This window comes from Leopardus geoffroyi, chromosome B3 (genome assembly GCF_018350155.1).
Source record: "Leopardus geoffroyi isolate Oge1 chromosome B3, O.geoffroyi_Oge1_pat1.0, whole genome shotgun sequence".
NCBI lineage: Eukaryota > Metazoa > Chordata > Mammalia > Carnivora > Felidae > Leopardus > Leopardus geoffroyi.
The window spans coordinates 119,125,009-119,141,596 of NC_059337.1; the positions used below are offsets into that span (position 1 = coordinate 119,125,009).

Consider the following 16,588-nt stretch of genomic DNA (forward strand, 5'->3'; position numbering starts at 1 on the left):
GTGTCTCTCTCTGTCAAAAATAAATAAACTTTAAAAAAAAAAAAAAGATACGGGGTAGGAGCAGAATGGCCCTGGTTGTATCCTGTACAAGCTTTTTGACTGTTTTTTACATCCCTCTTACTACAGTTAGCCCCATCTGAGGCCCTCAAGGAGAACCTGTTTGCCTTCTTTCCACACTTGCAGGCCTGGCTCCCTTCCTGCAGCGCAGAAGCTCAGGAGGTATGAGGACCCCCATCCTGCTCTGCACTGCAGACCGGGCTCAGGAAATGGGCCAGGGGGCTCTTCTGGAGAAAATGTCCTTGAGGCACCCCCCCTGCCGGTGCCGCCCCACCCGCCCCAGACACCATCACACACAGTCTCAAAGCCCCAGCACTTTTCCCTTTGCCCAGAAGACAATAAAGGAATTAGGACCCACCTACTAAGTTTCTGCAGCTGACACTTCAAGGCTCAAAGTCGAGCTCGCCAGCTCAGTCACACATGTCTGACGTGTCCTCTTTGCAACCAGGCCCCACTCCAAAGCGACCGTGCAATTTTGCTAATTCAAACTGCTTTCCCGTTTAGGGAGGCTGATAGCCATCTCCCATCTCCTTTTCCTGCTGACGTCATCCCACATTTTCTACAGACACAAATAAGGGCACAGTTCCCAGGATAGTTTTCAGGCTGCCTAAGGTGGAAGTGGAGGGGTCTGCCCTCCTGGGTCCCCTTCACTTCTCTGGTGTTTGGCAAGTTGTCGGAGGTTAAGGGAGAGGCAAGGAAATAAATCACCTAGCTAAGGCTAAAGGCCAAAAAAGAACTTGGTGACTGCAGATCAAGCCCAGATCTGTCCTGGGCATTTGCAATGCAAATCTGCGTTTTGTTCCCTGCCACCAAGGTCTTGCACAATAGCCTGTGTATAAACATCCACGCCAACAATGCCTGACTGTGCAATCACGCCGTAATTACAGGCCGGCAGGAAGCTGCTGCTAGGAACTGCACCATTCACCCTCTAGACATCCCATGTCGGAGTCCCCACGGCACCGACGTACATTCCGGCACACCAACGCCGTCCCGCCGCTGCCTCGGCCGGGCCGCCGCTGCTACAGTCGCAGTCTCCAAGCCAGGGAGCCTGGCCGCCACCCGCCCGCCCGGCCGGCCGGCCTGCCAGCCCTGAGTTACTTTGCAGGGATGTCATAAACTTCTCAGCTGTTCTTTAAAAAGCCCTGCGCCACGAGGCTACCGAGGGCGGCGGGAACCACCAGTAAAGTTCACAAGCACAATCCTGCAGCCCTAGCAGTTTTAGAAAACAGAAGAGAGCTGAGATGCCACAGAGTCCACTGGAAGCGGGTTTCGGAGTTTTATATAGAAAACATTCACATATGTACGTGGGCGTGCTGACAGTTTTTATGGCTAAATTGCAAAGTGTTAGGCCTTAGGGATTACTGTCAGGTTCGGGACGAGGTGTGGGAGGAGAAAGAGTGGGGGAGTCAGGAGCGATTTGTTGAAAGGGGGTTTGGGGGCAATTCTGGTTTTGCTTTTTTGGAAAGGAGCAGGGTTGTTTTCCCAAAAGTCCGAGTTGCTCTGCTCTTCGTCACTGGAGGGCCGAGCAAAAGAAAAGTGGGGGGGAAAGTTTCTTTAACTTCCTTCCTGCAACCTCCCCGAAGGCTGCGAAGAGGAAGAACACGTCCCCCTGGGAAGCACCGGGCAGGGCTGGAGGACGGCTGCGCCCAGCCTCTGGGGGTGCGGGACGCTGGGCCGCACCCCTCCTTTAGCACACGGGCCGCCCGGTTGCAGCCCCGGCTGTTTTAACTCCCGCGGGAAACCGGCCACAACAGGGGCGCAGCCTGGGGCCTCCGACCCCGTCCACGGCGCGTCCGCCCTCCCCTCTCCCCTTCCCCCTCCCCCCTGCAGCGCCGCCCGCACCCCAGCGCCCAGCGCGGCGGGCCCAACCCGGCCCCCCACATCCCCGCCCGCAGGGCCAAGCCCCGACCCCACGCGTTTCCGAGCCCCACGCCGGCGCCCCGGCGGCAGAGGGGGCGCCCAGCCCGCGGCTCACCTGCACGCTCGATCCCGGGGCCGCTCGGAGGGGCGCGGGGCGCTGGGCGCAGGCGAGCGCGGCCCGCAGACTCAAACTTTGTTGCTCTCGGGACGGCGCAGTCGTCACTTCCTCGCGGAGCGGGCGGCGCGGCCCGGGCTGTGACCCAGCAGCTCGCGCGGTGGCGCGCCGGGCCCTGCAGCCGCCCGCCCGCGCCCCCGGCTCTTGCGCGCCCCGGTTGCCCGGGCGCCGACTCCCCAGCTCGGCTCGCCCACGGCTGCCAGGGCCCCGCGGCCAGTCGTCCGCCGAGCCTGCACCCCTGCGGGTCGTTTCCGCGCCGAAGAACTGCGACCGAACCTGTGTTCTCAGGCTGGGTCTGGAAGGTGGCGTTGGGGTTCAGGGACCCCGGCGAGCTGGGGTTCCAGGGGAAACACACCCACAGCACAAACAAAAGGGGGGAGGAGGAGGAAGAGAAAGTTTTTCAGTTTCACGTTGAGGCTAGAAGGTGCTATCAGAAAGCAGCAGAATGCTCTTGTGTTTTGCCAAATAATGCCTAAGCTGGGCCTTCAAACGCGGGTTTCCTCGCCCCACATTCCCTCCAAAGGTCTGCACGCTCGTCCTTCGACATTTCCACTCGTTGTAGGCGCGCAGGACGGCTACCATATCTCACACCTCAGGGGGCTATTTCGGCGTCCAAGTAGGGGCTGCAAAATGGTTTCTGTTCTAATCCTCCCCCGCGATTTCCACCTCTTCCTTTACCCTCAACTCACAGATCTCTTTGAGGCCTGATGCATTCCGCGTTTCATCACGGGCCAAAAGTGACTTAGAGGGTAGGGTGGAGTCCCGAGACGAGGAGCATCAGGCAAGTCATTTTAAATTTATCGTTCCCCAAAATAAGTTCGCTCGCCCTATTAAAAACTGCAACAAAAAGCCACCTTTTTGGTTTCTGATAAATAGCAACAAAGTAGTTAAACAGCAATCTTTAGGGAAGAGTTCTCTCCAGCTTTGCTGGAGAGAAAACCGGGTTAGCTTTTGCTGTGGTTAAAAAAAAAAAAAAAAAAAAAAAGCAGCCATTTGAAACTGCAGTGGAGGGCTTTCATAACAGAAACATTAGCTTCATTGTAGCTTGTTGCGGAAAACAGGGAGCTTTTTAAAGGTGGTTCAAAAGCATCGGTTGAGGCTCAACAATTTTCCCTTTTTCCCCAAATGCTGCTTCTACTAGCACGTTGGCCAGATCATAGAATCTCCCATACTAATGCTTCATCTTTTTATTAAAGCACAGGAAACCCTAGAGTAAAGGCTTTGTCCAGAAAGATGGATGTGAAACTGATGGAAAGTGACATCTGGGAAATGATCCCCAGTTCTGCGTTCATATCTAATGGGAAGCCACAAATGCAGAATCATCCTCCCAAGACTGGGAGTATGCAGATGAGGCTCTCCTAGCAACGTGAAATCCCCCACACTTCAGCCCGTATGTGCTAGTTCTGACTTCTACCCAGACATTATTAATGGCACATTATAAATACAAAATGTACCACGTAAGAAAAATAGTGTCGCTTTGAGAAATACACATGCATTGTTAGACTCTTAATAATGACAATTTTCTGAAATTTTTACTGCATCATACTATTGTGGGGGGATGGTGGAGGGATTGCCCACTTCTGTTTTGGGATAGATAGAAGTAATTCCTTAGTGTATTTTCCTTACGGCAAGCAATGATATAATCAAGGGGAGTAGAGCGAATATGTCACCCAGACTTCTAAAAACAACCATGTGATACTCCGTATTTGCTAGGACAAGAGCAGAGTATTTCTTTGTTCGGGATTGTGATTCTGAATTCTCAGTCACAATTTCATGAATATTCAGGATTTCTGCATGCCCAGGAATAATTAGCAGATGGTGTAAATGTGTGAAGGCCTGACACTTATATATGCACACACATGCATTGCTTTTCCTCTGTAGAGTGGCATTTGCTGGAGGACCACGGTGTGGAAGCTGTGGTAGGTGGTCTCAAAGACAGTCCCCTGCTAGTGATCCCCGGCCTCCTGGTATTCACACCCTTGTGTAATCCCCTCGCCTTGGGTGTGAGCTGGACTAACTGATTCGATTCCAACAAATAATATATGGCAAAAATCACGTGATGTCTCTGCTGAGATGAGGTTATAAAAAAACTGTGGCTTCCATTTTAGGTGCCCTCTTTCTCTCTCGCTCTCTCTTGGATCACTCACTGTAAGGAAGCTAGTAGCTGCCATGTCCGAAGGCCGCCCTGTGAAGAGGAACTGAGGCCTGCCAACAACCACATAAGTTAGCTTGGGATACTTCCCCCTTCGTCTCTGTTAATCGAGCCTTCAGATGAGACCTTCAACCCCAGCCAGCAGCTGCCTCAACGAGAGCCCTTGAGGAAGAAGCATCCAGCTAAGCTGCCTCGATTCCTGACCCACAGAAACTGTAAAGTAATACATGTTTGTGGTCTTATTGAAAACTAAAAAAAAAAAAAAAAAAAAAAAAAAAAAAATTAATTTTTATTGTTTATTTTTTATTAAATATTTTTTTTCAACGTTTATTTATTTTTTTTGGGACAGAGAGAGACAGAGCATGAACGGGGGAGGGGCAGAGAGAGAGGGAGACACAGAATCGGAAACAGGCTCCAGGCTCTGAGCCATCAGCCCAGAGCCCGACGCGGGGCTCGAACTCACGGACCGCGAGATCGTGACCTGGCTGAAGTCGGACGCTTAACCGACTGCGCCACCCAGGCGCCCCTATTGTTTATTTTTTAAAAGAGAGAGACAGAGAGACAGAGCACGACTGGGGGGGGGGGGGAGGGGCAGAGAGAGAGAGGGAGACACAGAATCTGAAGCAGGCTCCAGGTTCCAGGTTGTCAGCCCAGAGCCCCAACATGGGACTAGAGCTCACAAACTGTGAAATCATGCCCTGAGCCAAAGTCAGACGCTTAACCGACTGAGCCACCCAGGCACTCCTGAATGTTTAGTATCTTAAGCTGCTGTGTTGTGTAGTAATTTGCTACACAGCCATAGGTAACTAATTCACAGAACAAAAGAGAAGTCGGTGTGGGCCCAGTGACAACCCTGCCCAGCTTCCTGGTCCCTCACCTGGAAAGCAGAACATGGAGGAAGGGGCAGACCTAAGGGTAACACATGAGTCCTAAGAACAGACAGCCCAGCCTTCACCTCTTTGCAGAGCAAGGGTCACCCTTGAATTTAAACAAGATCAGGGGGTGTGGGCTGCTGCTGCTGAGTCCCAGGCAGCCCTGGTGTTGGGCGTCACCATCCTGATAGTACGTGCAGATATTTTTTGTTGCACAAGAATCGACATCTCTCCAGGTGTCCTCTTCCTCTTCCTCAGAGCATCTATCCTGGTCCTGAGGCCTCAGCACACGCAGGGGCGGTGGGGTCCAACCTCGGTCCTAGAAGAAGAGGTGGAAAGAAGGGCTTTCGAGCCTGACAGCCGGAAGAGGTGAGTGATTTCAGTGCAGGTCTAAAACTAGAAAGAAAGGCTTGTGGTCCTGCTGCTGAAGAGCAAGTCGTGGACAATCCCCGATAAGAATCGCCTCCACACTGCTTCCAGGGCTACAAAGAACATTCTGTCCACGTGATGGTATCTCTCTCTCAACATCATTTCCTCTCTGACTGGAGCAAATTATTGACTTTGAAAACACAAAACAAAGTTTTATGAAGCGGGAGAGATGTTACACTCCTGCATCCCTAACTAGGGCAGGCGTCTACTTGTGGTTGCCCCCCCGCCCCCGCCTCAGCCAGTCACGTACAAGCTGGCGATCGTAGAGCCCATTTCTGTTTTCTCTCCAGAGACGCTCGGCTCTGATTTTTCTCACGTGCAGTGGCCACAGCTGCTGTGTTGCCATGCCGTCATCCGGTTGCTATGACTTGTGAGGTTGTGGATGTGCCAGAACGTGAATCTATTAATTTAACAGGAACTAGGCTCAGCACATATATTCCTTGTTAGGTCATTTGCTTTGCTACCTAAACCACATCCAATGTGTTCAGCAACGGGAACATTTCCTAGAGCCTGGCTTTGCAAAAATGCCAAGTGCCCTGGATTTTTGAGTCTGCAGCAGTCAGTTTTACGGCATTAAATTACTGTGGAGGAGAACACAAAGGCATTCTGGCCCCGGGATGCCAACAGGTCAGCTTCGGAGAAAAATCAAAGGAGGGGAAATAAAGTCTCTGGTCTTCATTCTTTGCCCACCGAGGTCCATTCTGCGGGAGGTATATGAACTAACTTCCACAGGGATCCCACCCTGAGCCCAGGTCTCTCACTGACAAGGTCCAAGCTCTCCAACCCCAGAACTAGGGGACGTGTGCCATGAAAAGAGAAACCACTGGCCTTTTTTCCTTCACTCCTTCGATGAACACTTCCTGGATGTCTGCTGGTAGCTGCGCTAGGAATGCGGAGATGAAAGGGACAAAGTCTCTCCCTAGTGGGAGAGAAAGACATGTAAATTACAGTGTGACATGAGAAGCTTCACACAGGGCACCGTGAGATCCCAGAGAAGGAAGCAAGTAAGTCTGCCTGGGGACAGGAATGATGGGCTGCCACCAGTGTTCTTCCTTTTCTGAAAAAAAAGACTATGTTAAAAATGATCAGATGCATTGTACTAAGTAATAAGTGTTGTTTGTGTAGCTTTTGGTTTGGTTGTTTGTAATATATATGTACATATTTGTCTGGGTCACAGTGTAAAACATATTCCCTATATACAGGCAAAGAAGCGTGAAAGTTCTAGGTTTAGAGAGCAATAAATACCCCCGTACACAGGGGACTTATGACGGGCTTGGCCTCAAAGTGTTGTCCGGTTGTGTAGTTGAAGGAACTAGCCGTGACTTAATCCTTCCAAATTCTCCTCCCTTAGTGAATCAAAGCCAAGCCTGAAGGACCAGCTCCCAGACCCCTTCCCCCCCAGGACTGTTAAGCCAGCTCTAAGGCAGTGAGAGAGTACCCACCCCCTTTCCATCGGGTCAGATGGTAGGAAGGAGAAAGAGGAGAGAGAGGAAGGTCAGAAAGGCATCATGCTTTTCCTCCTCTTCAGGTCTTAGAGGAAAGCAGGATAGGTTATGTCAAAGTGACCCTGGTGATCAAGCCTAGGTCAGCAGAGAGGCTCTGAGGCTCAGCATTCCTGAGTCCCCATTCCCACATGGCATGGATGTCACATCGTGAGCAAACAGCCTGCCGTGTGACTGCCCCGGTGGGGCAAGACTACCTGTGGCAAAGCTCGGGGGAGGATCATGGGTCTGCACCACTGAGAACAGAGGGAAATGAGCAGCAAGTTGCAAAGGGGAGAAGCCAGTGCTGGGGGTGTTGCTGTAGACCACAAGGCCACCTACCAGAGCTGGTGGCAGCAGAGGCCTGGGGACAGGTAGAAACCAAGAGGACAAGGCAGCTTGGCATGGTGGTCAGGAATAAGGGTTCTGGACTGCACAGTCACTGCCTGGCTTCAAGTCCCACTTCTGCCACATACTAGCTGCGTGACCTTGGACAAGTAATTTAGCCTTTCTTTCTTTCTTTCTTCTTCTTCTTCTTCTTTTCTTCTTCTTCTTCTTCTTCTTTTTTTTTTTTTACTGTTTATTTACTTATTTTGAGAGGTAGAGAGAGCTGAGGAGGGGCAGGGAGAGAGAGAGAGATAGAATCCCAAGCAGGTTCCACACTGTCAGAGCAGAGCCTGACACGGGGCTCAACTTCACAAACCGTGAGATCATGACCTGAGCCAGAATCAAGAGTCAGATGCTTAATGGGCTGAGCTACCCAGGAGCCCCTACTTAGCTTTCCTATGCCTCAGTTTCCTTATCTGTAAAATGAGGATGACATAACAACTTTACCCACTTGATAGGTTTGTTGTAAGAATTAAATTAGTTTGTAAAGCTCTGATATATGTGTTAAGTGTCAGTTAAATAACTAAATCATTCACCAACAAAAAGGATTCTGTATGGATATCACAGGTCTCCGAGACCTCTAAACAGGACACTCCGTTATAAATTCCCCCAACCATCAGCTCATGGAGAGAATCAAATCAGCTATACAACGTTCATTTAAGATGAAAAGGTTTGACCCCTCTATACAGGCCAGCTGGGAAGATAGACACTGAGCAAACCTTTTCATTTCCTCACCACTGATTGCCCAGATGTAATTCAGGAGGGGATAATAGTTGTCCCCAAAATGTCCATGTCCAAATCCCAAGAACCCGTGAGTATATTGGGTTACATGACAAAGAGGAATTGAGGTTGAAATAGAATTAAGGTTACTAATTAGCTGATCTGAAAATAAGGAGATTATCCTGGATTGTCAGGATGGGCCAATGTAATCGCAAGGATCCTTAGAAGTGGAAGAAGAGGAGGACGGAAGAGAATCAGTCAGAGGAAGATGTGACTATGACTATGGGAGAATGGCCAGAGATGCAACATTGCTGGCTTTGACGGTGGAGAAAAGGGGTCATGAGCCAATAAATGTGGGTGGTTCTGGAAGCTGGAAAAGGCAAGGAAACAGATTCTCTCCTAGAGCCTCAAGAGAGGAATGCAGCCATACTGACACCTTCATTTCAGCCTGTGTTGTCTGAAGCCACCAATTTCGTGGTAATTTGTTACAAGAGACATAGAAAACTAATGAGGTGGCATTTTCCAAATGCGGTGTTTTCTGGGAAGTAACTTTGCATCCTGTATTAGATGCATGTGCTACATTGTGTATCAGGAGTTTCAGTTTGCAGATTACAATTTGAAAAGGAAGGCTGGCTGGCTGGGGCTAGGCAAAGTCCCATGATAAGTAACAGGCCACTAGATACTCAAAGACAGTACCTTCAGAGTTCAATCTGTATGCAGTCCTCTCGCTTAGTGATGAACTCTAATTCACAAACCATTCCTCAGAACTTCTTCTGAAGACTTAATAACTGTTGATGCTAACAGGCCACAATGTGGAGGCCAAACAGAAAAGTGGTTAACAAAAGTAAACCGGAGTTGATTGTCAAAAGCTGCTGTGGAAATTCTGTGCGTTTGATGACCACAGTTCCCCAGCAAGGCTATACCACCACCCAGAGTTTGTAAATGAATCTTTCTTTTCACAAGGAAGAGAAAAACACAAACCCAAGAGTCAAGGCAATGTGCACAGCATTCCTGGGATCCAGGTTGGCCAGCAAGGTCAGAGTTCAATCACCCCGCACAGGTTTCTTTTTCCTGTTTGAGACAGGTGACTATTTATTGGCGTGCACAGCTCAAAGGTTGAGCTCACTGCATAGTGGGGAGGAAGTCCTTACACAATCGTCTGCCAGTAATATATATTGGCCCTTGGGACATCAGTCCTAGCACTAAATGGGTGGTGTCATTTGAGTTCTCAGGCCAAGAAGTTGCTAGACATTTATGACATTGCTTTGGGACTCATGACTTCTTATGAGAAGAAGGAAGTCCTCCTCTCCTGGGTGAAGTAATATCTAGGGATAACAACAAGAGACCATATACTGTGGCAGTATATCAAGTCCATAGGGAGCTACGGCTCTGTGAGGATCTTCACAAACTAAAATTCTTCACAGCAGCTCCAAGGAATTGTGTAAAGTTGTAGTTCGTGGATTGCTTGAACAGTGCAGAAAACCCCATGGGCTCTCCAATTTATCCCCTTCTACTTCGTAATTCTAAATAGAGTTCCCTAATGAAGTGAAAGGACCACTTTGCATGGCCAGCTCTAAATTATATTTATATCGCATTTATATTTAGAGCAGCCCGTCACCTCAGCTGGATCATCTGTGGTCCCTCTAGCACTCTTTTAGAATCACTCTCCAAGGCTAACCCACTTGAATGGCCTTTGCCCTTATTGGGCAGTGTTGGGCTTTGCTTGGTTTCTTGACATAATTTTTGCCCTTTGCCCCTAGTTAGAGGATGTTGTCACTGACTCACCTGCCAGGCTCTCACTGCCTGATTCCGGTTGATTGGTTAACTCCCATCTGATATGGTTGCAAAGAGCCTGAGGACCAGTGGAATGCCACAAAATCCCTCTGTGGACCTTATCCCAGGTCCTGAAGTGGTTCTGACAATGACTATGAGCTCCTGTCCTGAGCTGCATTGTCCTTCCTTTACCCTAGGAATTCATCCTGCTCTAGGCAGAGGAAAAAACAAAAAAAACAAAAACGAGCCGACTTGAGGCCTGTCAGTCAGAGGCCTGAACTCTGGGTCTTGGCTATAGATACAAAATACCTGCCTCAGATATGGAGCACACATGACAAATAAAGCCTGACTTTGTGACCCATCTAGTCCTGGTTTCAAATGAGAGGCTAGACCGAGTCAGGGGTCTCGCTGACTGCATCACAGTGGCAAGCAAACCTTACCACATTTACTAGGTATAGTAAATATCCGTAGGTATAGACGGATAGGATACAAGAAATCGGCGCACGTCCCCCACGCAACTGCAGTGTGGCCACCATGGGTTTGCCCAGCATGCACGATCTCCTGGAAGCAAATAATGTTTGGAAGGATGCACCCTTCTCTCTTCTGTGGAGTTTTGGAGCTTCTAGAGATTTCTAACAGCTATGCAAAGAAATGATTGGAATTGGGTAAACCCTGTCAAGGCAGTGAGTTGAAAGCTATATTCGTCAAAACAGGAAACGTGTCAAACACCACAAATAGGCCTCCAGATGCCCTTGCCATAACTGACACCAGTAAAGAATCGATGTAGAAAGGACGGGATTGATTCGCCTCTGCTTCCATTTCCATCTTCCCCATCTTTTGTCGTCTGATGTAGCTGGAGGACTGTGAGCTCACTTTCCACGGTTGTACTTAACACTTGTTGGGAGATCATTCTCCATGGGTCTATCACATTTCTGCATGCCTTGTGAGCAGAGTCATTGAATGCTCTTTGTTTCAGACTATCTTTTGAAGATAGTATCTTTCTCAGATACTATCCATTATTTAAGATCTGGTTGCCTAGGCTTCTGGGTCCCTCTCTTGCAATGGGCCGCACCGTGTGTACAGGCGTTAATAATTGGCCCTCTTTGCATTGCCTTTGGGAATTGGGAATCAGGAAACCAGTACAACGAAATGCCAATACTCTTGCTGTTACTATTGCTGTGAATAAAGAAATCCTTTGTTTCTGACCCAGAAGCTTCCATGAAACTGTGGCAGGCTACCTTGTCAGCTTGCAAGTCGGGTTAAGTTTTAGAGCCTTCACAGTTCTTGACAACCCCTCATTTCTTTCTCATATGACACACACCCTTGACCCACTAATTCCCCTTGTGCCTGTGATCCTTCAATCCATCTTGGTAGTTTGGGCCAAGGGGAAACTACGCATACAGAGATCAGGACAGACCAAAGGAACAAATTAAAGAGCAGAATAAAGTGAGGCAGGACTGAGATATCAGGAAGTTTGGCTTAAGCCTGAAACCAGAGGAGAATTATTATAATTCTGGACTATTTATAGCTACATTTTTGGTTATATGTTCAACTGATTGGCAGGCAATTCTAAACATGCTTAGGTGAAAAAACTCACTGGTTTTCTCATATATGAAATGAAATGAGTTGGCTTAGATTATCTCTGAGGTTCCTTCTTAGCTATAAAATATGTGCTTTATTGGGGTGCCTGGGTGGTTCAGTAGATTAAGCAACTGACTTGTGATTTTGGCTCAGGTCATGATCTCACAGTTTTGAGTTCAAGCCCCACATCGGGCTCTGCACTGATGGTGCGGAGCCTGCTTGGGATTCTGTTTGTCTGTCTCTCTCTCTCTCTCTCCACCTTCCCTGCTCACTCTCTATCTTTCATTTCTCAAAATAAATAAATAAACATTTAAAAAATGTTTAAATATGTGCTTTATGAGTTTGTAACATGTCTGTCCAACACACAAATTAGGCACTTGACTTCATTTAAAATACTGATTGCAAAGAGGACTACAGTGTGGTTGAAACCAGTGCGGGCACCCTGGAGAGCAGTATGGAGGTTCCTCAAAAAATTAAAAATAGAGCTACCCTATGACACAGCAATTGCACTGCTAAGTATTTATCCAAAGGACACAATATGCTGATTCAAAGGGGCACATGCACCCCAATGTTTATAGCAGTGCTATCGACAATAGCCAAAGTATGGAAAGAGCCCAAATGTCCATCGATGGATAAATGGATAAAGAAGATGTGGTATATATACACAACGGAGTATTACTCAGCAATCCAAAAGAATGAAATCTTGCCATTTGCAACCACGTGGATGGAGCTGGAGGGTATTATGCTAAGCGAAGAAAGTCAGAGAAAGATAAATATCATGTGATCTATTCCTATGTGGAATTTAAGAAACAAAACAGATGAACATAGGGGAAGGGAAGTAAAAATAAGATAAAAACAGAGAGGGAGGCAAACATAAGAGACTTTTAAATACAGGGAACAAACTGAGGGTTGCTGGAGAGGTGTTGGGTGGGGGGATGGGCTAGATGGGTGATGGGCATTAAGGAAGGCACTTGTGGCGATGAGCGCTAGTGATGAATCTCTAAATTCTACTCCTGAAACCATCACTACCCTGGATATTAACTAGCTTGAATTTAAACAAATTGAAAAGAAAGAAAGAAACAAAGAAAGGAGATAGCATTAGTCGTTAAGAGGCCTGAGGGCGCCTGGGTGGCTCAGTGGGTTAAGCCTTCGACTCTTGATTTCCTGATTTTGGTTCAGGTCATGACCTCATGGTTCATGAGTTTGAGCCCCACATCGCTCTGCTACTCTGGGCTGATATCATGGAACCCCTCCTCTCTCTCTGCCCCTCCCCCGCTTACATTTACGTGTGCATTCTCTCTCAAAATAAATAAACAAACTTAAAAAAGAAAAAAAAAGTTAAGAGGCCTGAATTCTGGACCCAGTCGGCTACCACCTCGCTGTGTGACATTGGACAAGTCACTTACCTCACCTAGAAAAGACAAGTGTGGGAGGTACGCGCAAGATGATTTTTGGTGGCTCAGGGATGTGGTATGAAATTACACAGTGAGAAAGTAAGTTTCGCTTCAATTACCTTTTTATTTTTCCGATTATGCCAAAGAGAGAGTCTCGATTTAGTGTTAGAGTGTCTTTAACAACGCTGTAATATCTGCCAATCTTCTTTTTTGGCAAAGAGAAAGACGTCTGAAGCGTAGACACTTAACAGGCAGCCCTAGCTAGAGAGCAAAAACATGACCTAGCTGTTGGTTGTTGCTCTACTTATGTTTGTTTTGCCTTCCATTTATGGTAAATAATACAAGTTTTCCATTTATGGGAATGACAAAAGTTTCCTTTAAAAGTAAGTTAATGATGGGGCACCTGGGTGGCTCAGTTGGTTGAGCTTCTGAATCTTTTTTTTTTTTTATTTTTTTTTAACCTTTATTTATTTTTGAGACAGAGAGAGACAGAGCATGAACAGGGGAGGGGCAGAGAGAGAGGGAGACACAGAATCGGAAACAGGCTCCAGGCTCTGAGCTGTCAGCACAGAGCCCGACGCGGGACTCGAACTCACGGACCGTGAGATCGTGACCTGAGCCGAAGTCGGGTGCTTAACCAACCGAGCCACCCAGGCACCCCGTAGCTTCTGAATCTTGATATTTGTCTCAGGAAATAAAGGGATCCAGCCCCAAGTCAGGCTGTGCGCTGGGTATGCTTGAGATTCTCTCTCTCTCTCCCTCTGCTCCTCTCCCCCACTTGAGTGTGTACTCTCTCTGTTTCTCTCAAATAAAAAAAAAGTAAATTAATTATGAAAATGTTTGAAAATTGATTGTGGTAGTGGTTGTACAACTCTGTGAATATACTAAAAAAAATGAATTATACATTTTATATGGCTGAATAGGATGACATACGAATTAGTATTGCAGAGCTGTTTTTAAATTACATTAATTACAATAAATAGGAAGACTGATTTAAATAAAATATTAAACAAAAACTAGGATAGGTGGTGAGTTGGTACAGAACAAGTTGTACAGAGGATGCAGACTAAACAAAACAGTACCAAAACAGTAGTGGGCTTTGGTGAAAAATAAGTTTGCTAGCAATGTGATCTCGGACAAGTTTCTCAACTTTTCTGAGCCTATTTCTTGGCCTACAAAATGAGAATAGGAATATCTCCCTTGATTTGTTAAGAGGGAGAGAACTTAGGGGCTCTTGGGTGGCTCAGTCGGTTAAGCCTCCGACTTTGGCTCAGGTCATGATCTCGCTGTTCCTGAGTTCAAGCCCCGTGTCGGGCTCTATGCTGACAGGTCAGAGCCTGGAGCCTGTTTCAGATTCTGTGCCTCTCTCGCTCTCTCTCTGCCCCTCCCCACTTGTGCTCTGTTTCTCTCTCTCTCAAAAATAAATAAAAACATTTTTAAAAAACTTAAGAGGGAGAGAACATAGCACCTGAAACCCTCAGCCCAGGGTCCAGCACACAGATGACTTCCAATAAAGGGGATGGTTGACAGCTTGACTAAGCGTCCACCCTGGTGCCAGGCCTGATCTTTCATGTATTAACTGCCACGTTCTTACAATAATTTCCTGCAGTAGATACTGTCATTCTTATTCAGTAGGCCTGTGGAGTAGATATTCTTATCCTCAAGTTGTAGACGAGTGAGCTGAGTCTCAGGGAGGTTAAGTAACTTGCTTTAAGTCGTAGAACTAGTAAGTGACTCCAGATGAGGTTTGAACCCCATTCTCTCTAATGGCAAAACTCTGCCCTTTCCCCTTCACCACATGTCCCTTCCCCACAAACTTTGAAGCTGAATCCGACTAAATAGGATCTACCTAGCTATAGATGGAGTGAGGCAGACACAAGGAATTCTGCACCCCTGTCTCATAGATGAGCATCCTAGGTCCTGCTGCCAGTCCAGGACAGCTATGGGGACCCTGGTTCCTGATTCTGATTTCCCATTATCTCCCTTTTCAACCTGCCCAGTGGGAAATTCTCTTTCTTCATCTGGTTCTCCAGGGACCGGGGTTCTTTCATTGGTCTCTTATTTCTGTTGCTGAGTCCCCACCACCTGCTGGACTTATTTTCTTTCTTTAATGATTTTTTTAAAACTATTTTTAAGTAACCTCTGCACCCAACATGGGGCTCAAACTCACAACCCCGAGATCAAGAGTCGCATGCTCCACCAACTGAGTCAGCTAAGCGCCGCCCCCCCCACCCCCACCCCCCCCGAACTTACTCTCTACCATCCACTTCCTGGTGAGACTTTGGCCAATTGCCTAACATTGGACCAACACTAACTGTTTACCCTCTGAGGCTCGCCTACGTGTCTAGGTCCCCACAATCTTCCGGTCTGATGATGACCTCCCCTCCAACAAAGTCCTCAAAGTTCTCTCGCATGTCACTGCCAATCCCCATTTCAGGTCGCCATCATCTCCTGCCTGAACAACCCAAATGCCCTTCATTCTTGCTTGACTCCAATCCTTCTCCAAAGTACGGTTAAAAATGAGCTTTCTGAAGAGCAACCTGATCATGAAACTCTCTTGCTTATCCTTTCATATCTCTCCACTGTCCCTTGGATAAAGACATGACCCCTTAGCCTGGCCTTTAAAGATCTTTGTGAACTGGTGCCTGCTGAACACTTCAGCCTCTTCTCCCTCCAGTCTTCTCTCCACTCACTATGAGACAGTCACCTTGGCACTCGTTACAGTCTCTGAATGCCTCTGGATATCCTTGGCACACAGTCGATGCTCACCAAACAGGAATTAATGTACCGTGGCCTCTTGTCTCCAGTCTTTGTATGTGCTGTTCCTTCAGTCTGATATGCACGCCCCCGCCCCCAATTCTCCCAGCTAATTCTGACTGGTCCTTTTGGACTCTGCCTACGTGTTGCCTCCTCAAAGAAGCCTTCTATGCCTTCTCACGTTAGGTGCAACTTTATGTGGTCTGACAGTATCCTCCGCTTTCTTCTGTCATGATGAAACAGAACTATGGTGGAGGAGCTAGAAGCACAGGCCCTGGAGTCAAACTACTTGGATTTAAGTTCTAGGTATGTCGTTCATCCCAGCTGTGTGACCTTGGGCAAGTCACTTAACCTCTCTGCGCCTCCATCTTGTCATCGGTGAGATGGAAATAATAATAATACCTACTAAGAGGATTCCGGTGAGGAGTGCCTGAAATGCCGCGTAACTAGGGCAGAGTCTGGCATATAGTGAGCGCTCAATAGATATTAGCTATTGTTATTTCTGCATGCATCGTAATCCGATGTAAGCACAAATCCCCTGCTTTGTCTTTCTCTAAGCATCTTTGTCCTCTAAGCATCTTGAGGACATGGAATCTGTCTCATTTATCATAGAATCTCTGGGTGCCTAGCATAGAACCTGACACATGGTACTCAATTCATAATGAACGAACGAACGAATGAATGAATGTCCTGCCCCCTGGTTTATCTCAGATGATTTTATCTGATCCTGGGGCTCTTTTTGGACTCCCAAGATGCTTTCCCCTGCTCTGGCCTGGATAGACCAGAGCCCAAATCTTGTCTATGGTATTGTGATTTCAGATAGAAATAACGTGTCAGTACAAACCAGAAATACCCCCAGGTAGTATAGAAGGAAAATCTCTCACAGTTTGTCCACTTAGCACCTCCGCCTCCCTTTGTTCTAGTTTGTCACGACTAGGTGTGGGCAACAC

The 16,588-nt window shown here is 47.6% G+C and overlaps 1 protein-coding gene and 1 long non-coding RNA gene across 4 annotated transcripts in view; one reads left to right on the plus strand and one right to left on the minus strand.

Annotated features, from left to right (window-relative positions):
- Positions 1–2,145, minus strand: part of MIDEAS (mitotic deacetylase associated SANT domain protein) — a 67,467-nt gene extending 65,322 nt beyond the window's left edge. Inside the window, exon 1 of one of the 2 annotated variants that reach the window (XM_045451510.1) lies at positions 2,033–2,145. The gene's annotated coding sequence lies outside the window, so the exon portion shown is untranslated. The remainder of the gene's footprint in view (positions 1–2,032) is intronic. The other variant, XM_045451509.1, reaches the window with a different exon arrangement.
- A 137-nt stretch (positions 2,146–2,282) lies between these two features.
- LOC123584077 lies at positions 2,283–7,519 on the plus strand. 2 transcript variants are annotated; one of them, XR_006705147.1, is made up of 4 exons: positions 2,283–2,394; positions 2,784–3,482; positions 4,201–4,464; positions 5,375–7,519. It is a non-coding gene; the product is annotated as an uncharacterized LOC123584077 (long non-coding RNA). The 2 variants fall into 2 exon arrangements; XR_006705148.1 differs by lacking the exon at positions 2,784–3,482 and having other exon boundaries at positions 2,291–2,394.
- Positions 7,520–16,588: the final 9,069 nt, after the last annotated feature.